Source organism: Silene latifolia, chromosome 6 (assembly GCF_048544455.1).
Source record: "Silene latifolia isolate original U9 population chromosome 6, ASM4854445v1, whole genome shotgun sequence".
NCBI lineage: Eukaryota > Viridiplantae > Streptophyta > Magnoliopsida > Caryophyllales > Caryophyllaceae > Silene > Silene latifolia.
In genome coordinates this window covers 53,289,724-53,299,270 of record NC_133531.1, presented here as the reverse complement: position 1 = coordinate 53,299,270, position 9,547 = coordinate 53,289,724, and the positions used below count along the sequence as shown (strand labels likewise).

Sequence of the window (9,547 nt, the reverse complement as noted above, 5' to 3'; positions counted from 1 at the left end):
ACAAGATGAACTAAAAGGGTTGTAAACAATTGATAAAAAGCACTAGGGTGTCATGGGGTCATAGGGGAATCATGGGAATTGATCATACAAACATGTTCTCAAATTATAAGCAAGCAATTATTGTTGTGATGGATTGAGTTGGGTTATATCTTACAATCCTAGGAAAGTTTGGGTCCCGGAGCCGAATCGATTAGATTGTACAACACCTACAAGTCGACTTAATATTCCCTACTCAACAACATGCATGGTCTAATGAGACTCGAGTTGGTTTATGTCTTACAAGTCTCATTGAAAAGATAGGTGATGGGTAAAAAATGCAAGGATTCATAGGCTCGCATTTCATCAAACATAACATGTGCATGAGTTGAGATCAAAACAAGCAAGCGAATAAACCATGAAAGCATAATAATTTAAGCATGAATCATTCCCCATGTTGGTTTCCCCTAATTACCCATTAACCCTAGCTAGGTGACTACTCACTCATTATCATGTTGAACATGCTAGCAAGGTTGTCAATCATACCAAGAAAAAGTGAAACATGATGAATAAATGAAAGTAATTAACAATAATTAAAAAGGGATTAAGAGAATTATACCTACTAATGATTCCAATAATAAAGCAAGAATAAAAGAAGTACTTGATGCTTGATTGAGAGGTTGTCAATCTCCCAATAATAACCTAAATAATCTTCAATTACCCAAACTAAAGGATGAACAAAAGAGAGATTAAGGAAATAAAACTTGTATTAAAACTTGATTAATTGTTGATTATAAAACTAAAGAGAGATTTGATTGATATTAACTACACTAAAGATTGCTAAGAAGAACATGCTCTTCCAATTAGACTAATGGGGTATTTATAGTGGAAATTAGGTGGATGCATTAGGGTTAACTAAGAGCTTAAATGACGATTAAGTCCCTACTTAAGGAAACGCCGGTATTTTTAGAAGGATGGGCATCTTTCTTTGAAGCTTGAAGAACGAATTTGCGCTGCCTTGGGATCCGTGCATCTTAGGAACGGGACGTGCGGATTCAGGTGTCTCTGCCCGGGCGTCTTTGGGAGAAGACGGGCGTTTTGTGGTAGCTGCTGCCCGGGCGTCTTTGGGAGAAGACGCACGGATTGTGAAGGTGGAGGACGGGCGTCTTCAGCACAATCCGCACGGATTCCTTGCTCGGCTTTGTTTCTTCTTCTTTTCTTCCCTTTCTCTTCATAAAATCCTTGGGGATTTCCTTGGGGATGCAAGGATCTTTCCTCATCATTGCCCATCTACTATAACATGTACAAAGGCCTTCTAATCTTGTCTCTCCTTGATGGTTGGTCATTGAATTCAATCAATTTAGTCTCATTTTGCCAAGAAAATGCAAGGTTTGCACTCCTTTCCTACCAAGGACACAAAACCTCAAAGAATATGCAAAACAAAGAACTAAAGACAATAAATGACCCAAATATGCACTAAAAAGCATGGGAACAAGGCTAATTCGGGGGCTAAATATGCTTTAATTATGGTCACATCAAATATCCCCAAACCGAACCTTTACTCGTCCCGAGTAAAGAGGTGATAAAGACTAGGACCATTATTTAAACTAACCTAATAACATAGCCGATATGAGACAATTAGCGGGTCTCACTCCGCCCCTTCAACTCACAACAAAACAACCATGAGGTAGGATGCCTTCTTGCAAGGCAAGGTGGGTCTTGCCAAAATGGCGACACATCCAAACATTAAGCACACAAAATCAAATAATGGATGCATCTACAAAAAGTATAGCCACTTCCTCATCAAGTGGCGGAGTCAACTAAAAAGGAACAAACTTAAGAGCATATATTCCTTCACAAATACTAGTTCAACAAATCACTAAGGCTAAGAGGATGGCACTAAATCACCTCCAAATGGTGTTAAACTAGACTACTTTCGTCCTCAATTTCCAAATGCTTTCGTCAAGAGCGATCGGATGGTATGGAATGATGATCCCTATGATGCTAGTAGCATATGACATGACAAGTCTCGAGTTATCTACAAAAGTAAAGGTCATGGATCGTCCCAAGCTCGACAAAGTGGCTTGACAAAAAGGCTTTTTGGGAATGAAATGCTCAAATCGTTGTAAACAAGGGTGGATATGACTAGCATTCAAAAATTGACCTCATTCAACTTTCACATTTCAAGAAATAGAGATGGGGTTTGTCCCTTCCGTGCTAATGTCCTTTGCTTTCGCCAATCGCTTATTAGGCAACCGGTTAACCTCTAGACAATAGCTTTTCGGGGTGATAGTCACTCTGTCTCTGGGCAGTTTAATTCACAACCGTGTGGGGGCCCAATTCAATGGATCCCTCTCCAAAGCACATCGATATGGTACGCCTCCATCAAAATGACTAAAATTCTCAATATTTCAACATTTCAAAACATTTGAGGTTTCCTTAGCAATAAATTGTTTCCACATAACCAAATCTTCGAAATGAGCACTTCAAACTTATTGATAGAAAGTATTTTTGGGTTGCCTTACCACAAGGTCAATCAAGGTCACCTAGACCAGTTAACCAAGTCCACATCGCATCACGGGGTTGGATAGGTGACTCACATGCAAACCCTTGACTAGGCCTTGGGTCATGGGTCGAAAGACACTAGTATGACACAATCTAGGGTGTTTTACAACCATTCTAGTAGGCGAAGTCTTAAGTTGAAAAAGTATTTGTAATGGCTTAGTTGCTCTTGTCAAAGTTCCCAATTAGGCACTTTTAAAAACATTTCATCTAAATGCAACTATATGCTATGATGCAACTATTATATACATCCTAATGCAAGTGATTCTACCAACTAATATGACATATAAACTAAATGCAAGTCCTAAGTTCACATTGTTATACCGCATCAATCAAAATAAAGCCACATAGTCATTAACATAAAGAGGAATAAGGAGATTGGAAAGATCATACCATGCGGTCTTCAATATCCTCATGTCTCGGATGTGGCATAGTCGATCAATGTGAACAAGGATAGAACAAACACAATATATACAACAATATATACAAGACTACACTACAAAGGAAATAAATTTGTTTTTGGCTTTTCAAATTTTCAAATTTTTATGGTTTTTCGAAATTTTTCAATTTTTTTTGGATTTTTGAATAAGAGCTAAGTTAGAATTCCCCATCCCCACACTAATATGGGCATTGTCCTCAATGGCCAAAATGATGGGAAATTATGCAAACATGATGCATGATTTCTACACTAAATGCAAGCTACACTAATCTACACTACATGATGCATGGTTTTTTTTTTTGTTTATGACGGAGAGGATAATTTAGATTACCTCCCGTTGTGTATGCATTTACTTCCCCAAACCGAGTTAGACATTATTTCTAATGTCCTAAGGTTGGGTGTAGTTCATGCACACACGATGCAATGCATGAAACTAATTTGTCATTTTGGATTTTAAAAGGTGGGAACAATAAAATGAGAACATCTCAATGGGGCCGAGGTGTTAGTCCTCTATGGTGCTAGGACTACTCCAACAATGATCAAGAAAAATAATTAAAACAAAGAAAGAAGTAGAACAACCCTCGAGAGGGTAGGAGCCTCCAAAGCTTGCTAATCTTCCATCATATTATCACTATCATCACCTTCCTCATTAGAAGTGGACTCATCGCCACTTCCCTCTTCACTTTCTTGTTCACCTTGCTCATCATCCTCTTCTCCTTCTTCACTAGCTTCTTCATCAATGTTATCATCAACATCTTCATCATCAACAACCTCATTGTCACCCGGAAGCTCACCCCTAGATGCACTCGGAAAGAAGACGTCTCTATCCGCCCAACTAAGCAAAGGACATGAAGGATCAAGTAGTCCTTGCCTAGCTAAGTGTAGGAGGGGTGGATATTGGGCTAAGTAAGTATATTCCCGGTCCTTGAAGGCTTGCTTGTGCATCTCTTGCATAAGAAGAGTCACATAATCCTTGCTTGCTTCGACTCCTTCGGGTTTGAACTCTTGGTACTTGAAAGGATAGGGTGGTGTGACAATGGAAGAGGAGGGCATTTCAATTTCACCCTTTTGTTGTCGGATAATATACTCGGCCTCTTTTGAAAGGGGAGGGAGATAATTGGTCCGGTGGACACTTAAACGACAAATCTTCGAAGGCAAAGTAAAAGATTTAGCCTCACTTGTGAGCCATCCATACTTGGTGTCAAGAGGGTTATGAGAGACCCACTTGTATTTGTTTATCATAGTATCAATATCAATGAGATGACCACCCTTCTTCGCCTCATACTTGTTATCCTTGTTGAAGTTCGGATCAAAGTATTTAGCTAAAATCGTGACTAGACCGCCATTCACAATAACGGTAGTGCCTTGCTTCCCACAATCAATGTTTAGCCATCTATCCACCAAAAGCCTTAGAGAGTTGAATGGCTTGGTGAATTCCCTTCCAATGTTCAAGGCCGACTCAAGAAGAACAAAATCGAGTTTGGTTAAATGGTTGGTGTCTTTTATTGCAATGATGGTGTTTCTTATGACCTTGTGCCACCCTCTAATGCCCGGATGGTGGACTAATAGCGCACGACTAGCATGAAAGTTCTCAAATTTCCTTCCGGAAATCTCCTCCCAAAGAGGAGCGGGGTCATATTTGCCAACATTCTTGAAATAACTCGATGAATCACTAAGACCCAAAGCTTTACCCATTTCCTCAAAGGAGATGTGCCTACTCACATTAGCTAGGCGAAACTCGATGCTTTCCATAGTCTCAGCCTTGTTAACTTTTAAAGAACTCAAAAATTCTAAGGTAAGGGAGGGGTATGTCAATTCCTTGGATTCAAACAAATTTTCCAACCCCATGGCTTTAAAGAAGGCTCTAGTTTGCTCAAGGACACCCAAATTATCTAAGGCATCTTCACAAATAAACTTGGTGGATAAAAATGCTTTTCTAGCATACTTGGCAAAAGTGTCCCTATGGGATTTGGAAATGAAAATTACCTCCGGATAGTTCGAAAGTTGATCAATTTCCGGAGTAGTAGATGTTGTTGCTTCCATGGGAGGTTGTTGTTGTTGCACTTCCAAGTTTGGGCTAGCTACCACCATAGCCAATGCTTTCTTTGCTTGAAGACTCTTTTGCCTTGATGAGTGTGTCTTTGCCTTTGGTGCCTTTGCCTTTGTTGCTCCCTTTGTCCTTGCCATTGATGATTAAACCAAGAAAAGAGTGAAAAATCTTCAATTTCTAGTGTACCCAAATCGATTTAAAGATGAAAGGCTTTGCCTTTATGAATTCAAAAATCGACTCAAAGGTTGAAGATTTTTGTGCTTGGTTTTGATTTTTATTGAAAGAGGAGTGATTGATTTGTTGTTAAAAGGATGTTTTGATTTGATTTTGGTGAATGTTGTTGAGGAATCTTGTTTTTGTGATGGAGAAGATGAGGGTTTTGGAGTTTTGGGGTTTATGAGTAGTGTTTTGAATGAGGAAATGAAGAAATGAATGTGGGAGGGGGTTTATAATAAACCCGAAATATTTGAAATGCAGGGGGAAGACGGGCGGCTTTCCTTCGGGATGGCCGGATTCTGCCTGTTCTGGGTTGGGAAATTCTCGCCTAAACACGGGCGTCTTTCAGCAAAGACGCTCGGATTTTTAGATGCGGGACGGGCGTCTTTCAGTGAAGACGGGCGGATTCCTTTACAGGGATTTTTCTTGTTTTCTCAGCCAAAAAGACGGGCATCTTTCCTTTCAGGACGGGCGTCTTTCTGAAGACGGGCGGATTCCTTTGAAGGACGCCCGGATTTGCTAACTGTCAGAAATTTCAAAAATTCAGCTCATGAAGGACGGGCGTTTTCTGCCCAATATGCCCGGATTGCCTGAAGACGGGCGGATTCTCTTGAATCCGCTCGGATTCTACCCCTTTTACCCGGATTCAGTTCCATCCGTGTACTTTGCATATCCCTTGTCATTCTTCCATTCTTCAAAATCTCGTGTTCTTCATTGTGGGGGCACTACTAAGGCATGAATAGCCTAGGCAATTGCTATCCCTAGACTAAGCTAAAGCACTACACATGACAATTATGTTGATCAAAGTATGAAAATCCAAAAATAACAAAAATGCAATACAAGAATTGAAATGCGAGTTAGGGAGTTAGAAATATTTACAAATGGTGGTTTAGGGAGGACTACACCAAACTCTCATCCTTAGAGAGATTGTCATGGGGGCATGTCCAAGGTGTTGTTGATGTTTCTCAACACCTTGAAGAAATAATCAAAAGCTTGTTCATTATCGTGATAAATATCTTCAATAGACCTTTGCCCTTGTTGTCGGTCTTGATCGATAGCATTGCCAATGTAGGGATTAAAAATCCCTTCAAACTCGTCGTCCCAAAGACTACAAACTTCATCCACATGATCACTAAAGATCTCTTGAGTTGATAGAGACAACTCTCCCAATTTCTTGTCTTGGCCAATGAGGCCATCCTCTTCTTCTTTGCTTGACTCTGATGAGCTTTGCAAGCTCTCTTTGTTACAATTCACTTGCACTTTGAATGGAGCATCTTCAATTTTCTTCTTCCATTGGATTTCTGACTTTTCCTATCATCCCTCCGGCTATAATGATCAATCATAAAACATGGTTCATGCAAACTTGGAGTTCTCATAGCCTTGTCAAGATTAAAAGTTATACTCTCATCTCCCACTTCTAGAGTGAGCTCTCCATGTTTCACATCAATCACCGCACCCGCGGTGTGTAAGAAAGGTCTTCCTAGGATGATTGGAATGTTGGAGTCTTCTTCCATGTCAACAATGACAAAGTCCACCGGGATGAAAAATTTCCCAACTCTTACGGGAACATCTTCCCATATCCCTAATGGTGTCTTCGTTGATCTATCGGCCATTTGGAGTGTGATATTGGTGCATTTAAGCTCTCCCATCACCAACCTTTTACTCACCGAGTACGGCATAACACTCACACTAGCCCCTAGATCACATAAGTCTTTGTTGATCGTGGTGTCGCCAATGGTACACGGTATTGAGAAGCTTCCCGGATCCTTGAGTTTTGGAGGTGAACTCCCTTGAAGTATTGCACTACTCACCTTAGTGAAGGCGATAGTCTAAAGCTTCCGGATCGACTTCTTCTTTGTGAGGATGTCTTTCATGTATTTTGCATAGGCCGGCACGTGATTGATTAATTCCGTGAAAGGAATTGAGACTTCCAAATTCTTCACAATTTCCATAAATTTTCCAAGTTGGTCATCAAATTTGGGCTTGGCTTGACGACTTGGAAATGGAAGTCTAATCACAATGGGCTCCTTCTCCTTGACCTTGTCTTCATTTTTCTTTGAAATTTCTTCTTTTGATGGTTCTCCATCCTTGGAGTTTTGCACAATTTCTTCCTTGTCACTAGCTTCCACAACTTCATCCTCAACTTGCTTCTTCGGTGCTTCATACCTTGTACCACTTCTCAAGTGAATGGCACTAACCGTTTCATGTCTTGGGGGATTACTTTGAGGTGGTAATTGCCCCTTTTGTCTTTGTGAGCTTGAAGATGCTAGTTGAGTCAATTGGGTTTCCAACATTTTGGTGTGGGCTAGGATGTTGTTGATGGTGATTTCCTTTGCTTGACTATCTTTTTGCATTTGAGTGAAAAACTCTTGTTGATTCTTTTGCATTTGGAGTACCTCTTTTTGAACATCGAAACCTTGGTCATTTTGTTGATTGTATGGAGTTTGATTTTGGTAACCTTGGTTTTGGTTGTAAAAGGGTCTTTGATTTTGGTTTCTCATGGGAGGTGGGGTGTATGTTGTTTGAGGGTTTTGAACATTTTGGCTTTTGTATGAGAGATTTGGATGGAATTTGGTGTTTTTATTGTAATAGTTGGAATAAGGGGTACCACTCTTGTATGCTTGGAAAACATTCACTTGTTCTTTTGTTCCCCTACATTCACTTTGGTTATGTCCCAAAGTTCCACAATTCTCACATACCCCACTTGTGATTGATGAAGATGCCGTCATGGCATTAACATGATGGTTTGGTGATTTTGAGGCTTCTTCAAGTCTAGCCATAGCTTTTTCAAACTTCAAATTGATTGTGTCAATGTGAGCACTAAGTTGAGCACCCAATTGAGTAATGGAGTCCACTTTATACTTTCCTCCTCTAGTAGCCTTGCGAGGTCTACTATATTGTGAGTTATGGACCGCCTTTTCCTCAATCTTGTTCCAAGTTTGATTGTCATCAACTTCGGTGAATATTCCATTTGATCCCATGTTGAGAATGTTCCTTGAATCTTCATATAGACCGTTCCAAAATTGTTGTACCAAGAACCACTCACTAAGTCCATGGTGAGGACATGAGCGACAAATTCCCTTGAACCGCTCCCAAGCTTCATACAAAGATTCTTCATCTCTTTGCTTAAAACCCGTAATTTTAGCCCTTAGCATGTTAGTCTTTTCCGGTGGATAGAACTTTTTGTAGAAAGCTAGAGCCAACTTCTTCCAAGAATCAATTCCGAGAGTATCCTTATCAAGGCCTTTCAACCATTGTTTCGCGGTGCCAATTAGAGAAAAAGGAAATAAGACCCATCGAATTTGGTCTTGAGTTACACCGGTTTGAGAAATCGCATCACAATAGTCACAAAAGGTTTCCATATGAGAATGGGGGTCTTCACTAGGCATCCCCCCAAATTGGCTTCTTTCGACTAATTGGATAAATGCGGATTTGGCAATAAAATTTCCGGTTAGATGTTGTGGTGTGGGAGTACCATTGGGTAGGTTCTCCTCGGTGGGTACGGAATGTGATGAAAACTTAGGCATTGTGGGTTGATTTTGTGTTGTATTTTGTGTTGGGTTCTCCTCACCTTCTCTTGCAAAAGGGTTGATGAACTCAATAGTTGGTTGAATATCTACAACCTCACCAATACCTCTCAAATTTCTCCTAGCAAGTCTTCTATTGGTTGTCAAAGTTCTTTCAATTTGACGATCAAAAGGTAACAAATCACCTTGTGACCTTCTAGACATACAAAATATCAAACAACTCGAAAACAATTAGAACAAACCTTGAGGTGTTTTACTTCCCCAAGGCAAAGAAAGACACAACTAACAACAATATAAGAAAATCTAAATCAAGTTAACACCGTCCCCGGCAACGGCGCCATTTTTGGTCGGATTCGGAGCTATATTCTATTTTTCGGAACAATTGTCGTTGGAAACACCTAGACCAAATTAAAACACAATTTATAACTTCACAAACAACTCTACAATTAGTAAAAAGGCAAGTAAAGGTCGGATCCCAAGGGACGGGAATTAAGATGAGATTTCTATTGCAACTAGTGGTGTCTTAGGGGTGTCACAATTTGGGTTGATGTAGAAGGTCACTAAACTAAATAGCAATGAAAGTAAACAAACAAGATGAATTAAAAGGGTTGTAAACGATTGATAAAAAGCACTAGCGTGTCATGGGGTCATAGGGGAATCATGGGAATTGATCATACAAATATGTTCTTAAATTATAAGCAAGCAATTATTGTTGTGATGGATTGAGTTGGGTTATATCTTACAATCCTAGGAAAGTTTGGGTCCCGGAGCCGAATC

General features: G+C 40.0%; 1 non-coding gene across 1 annotated transcript; it reads left to right on the top strand.

The window, feature by feature from the left end:
* Positions 1-8,291: 8,291 nt before the first annotated feature.
* On the top strand, positions 8,292-8,398 carry LOC141589133 (small nucleolar RNA R71). Its single transcript, XR_012520083.1, has one exon. It is a non-coding gene; the product is annotated as a small nucleolar RNA R71 (small nucleolar RNA).
* The last annotated feature ends 1,149 nt before the right edge of the window (positions 8,399-9,547 follow it).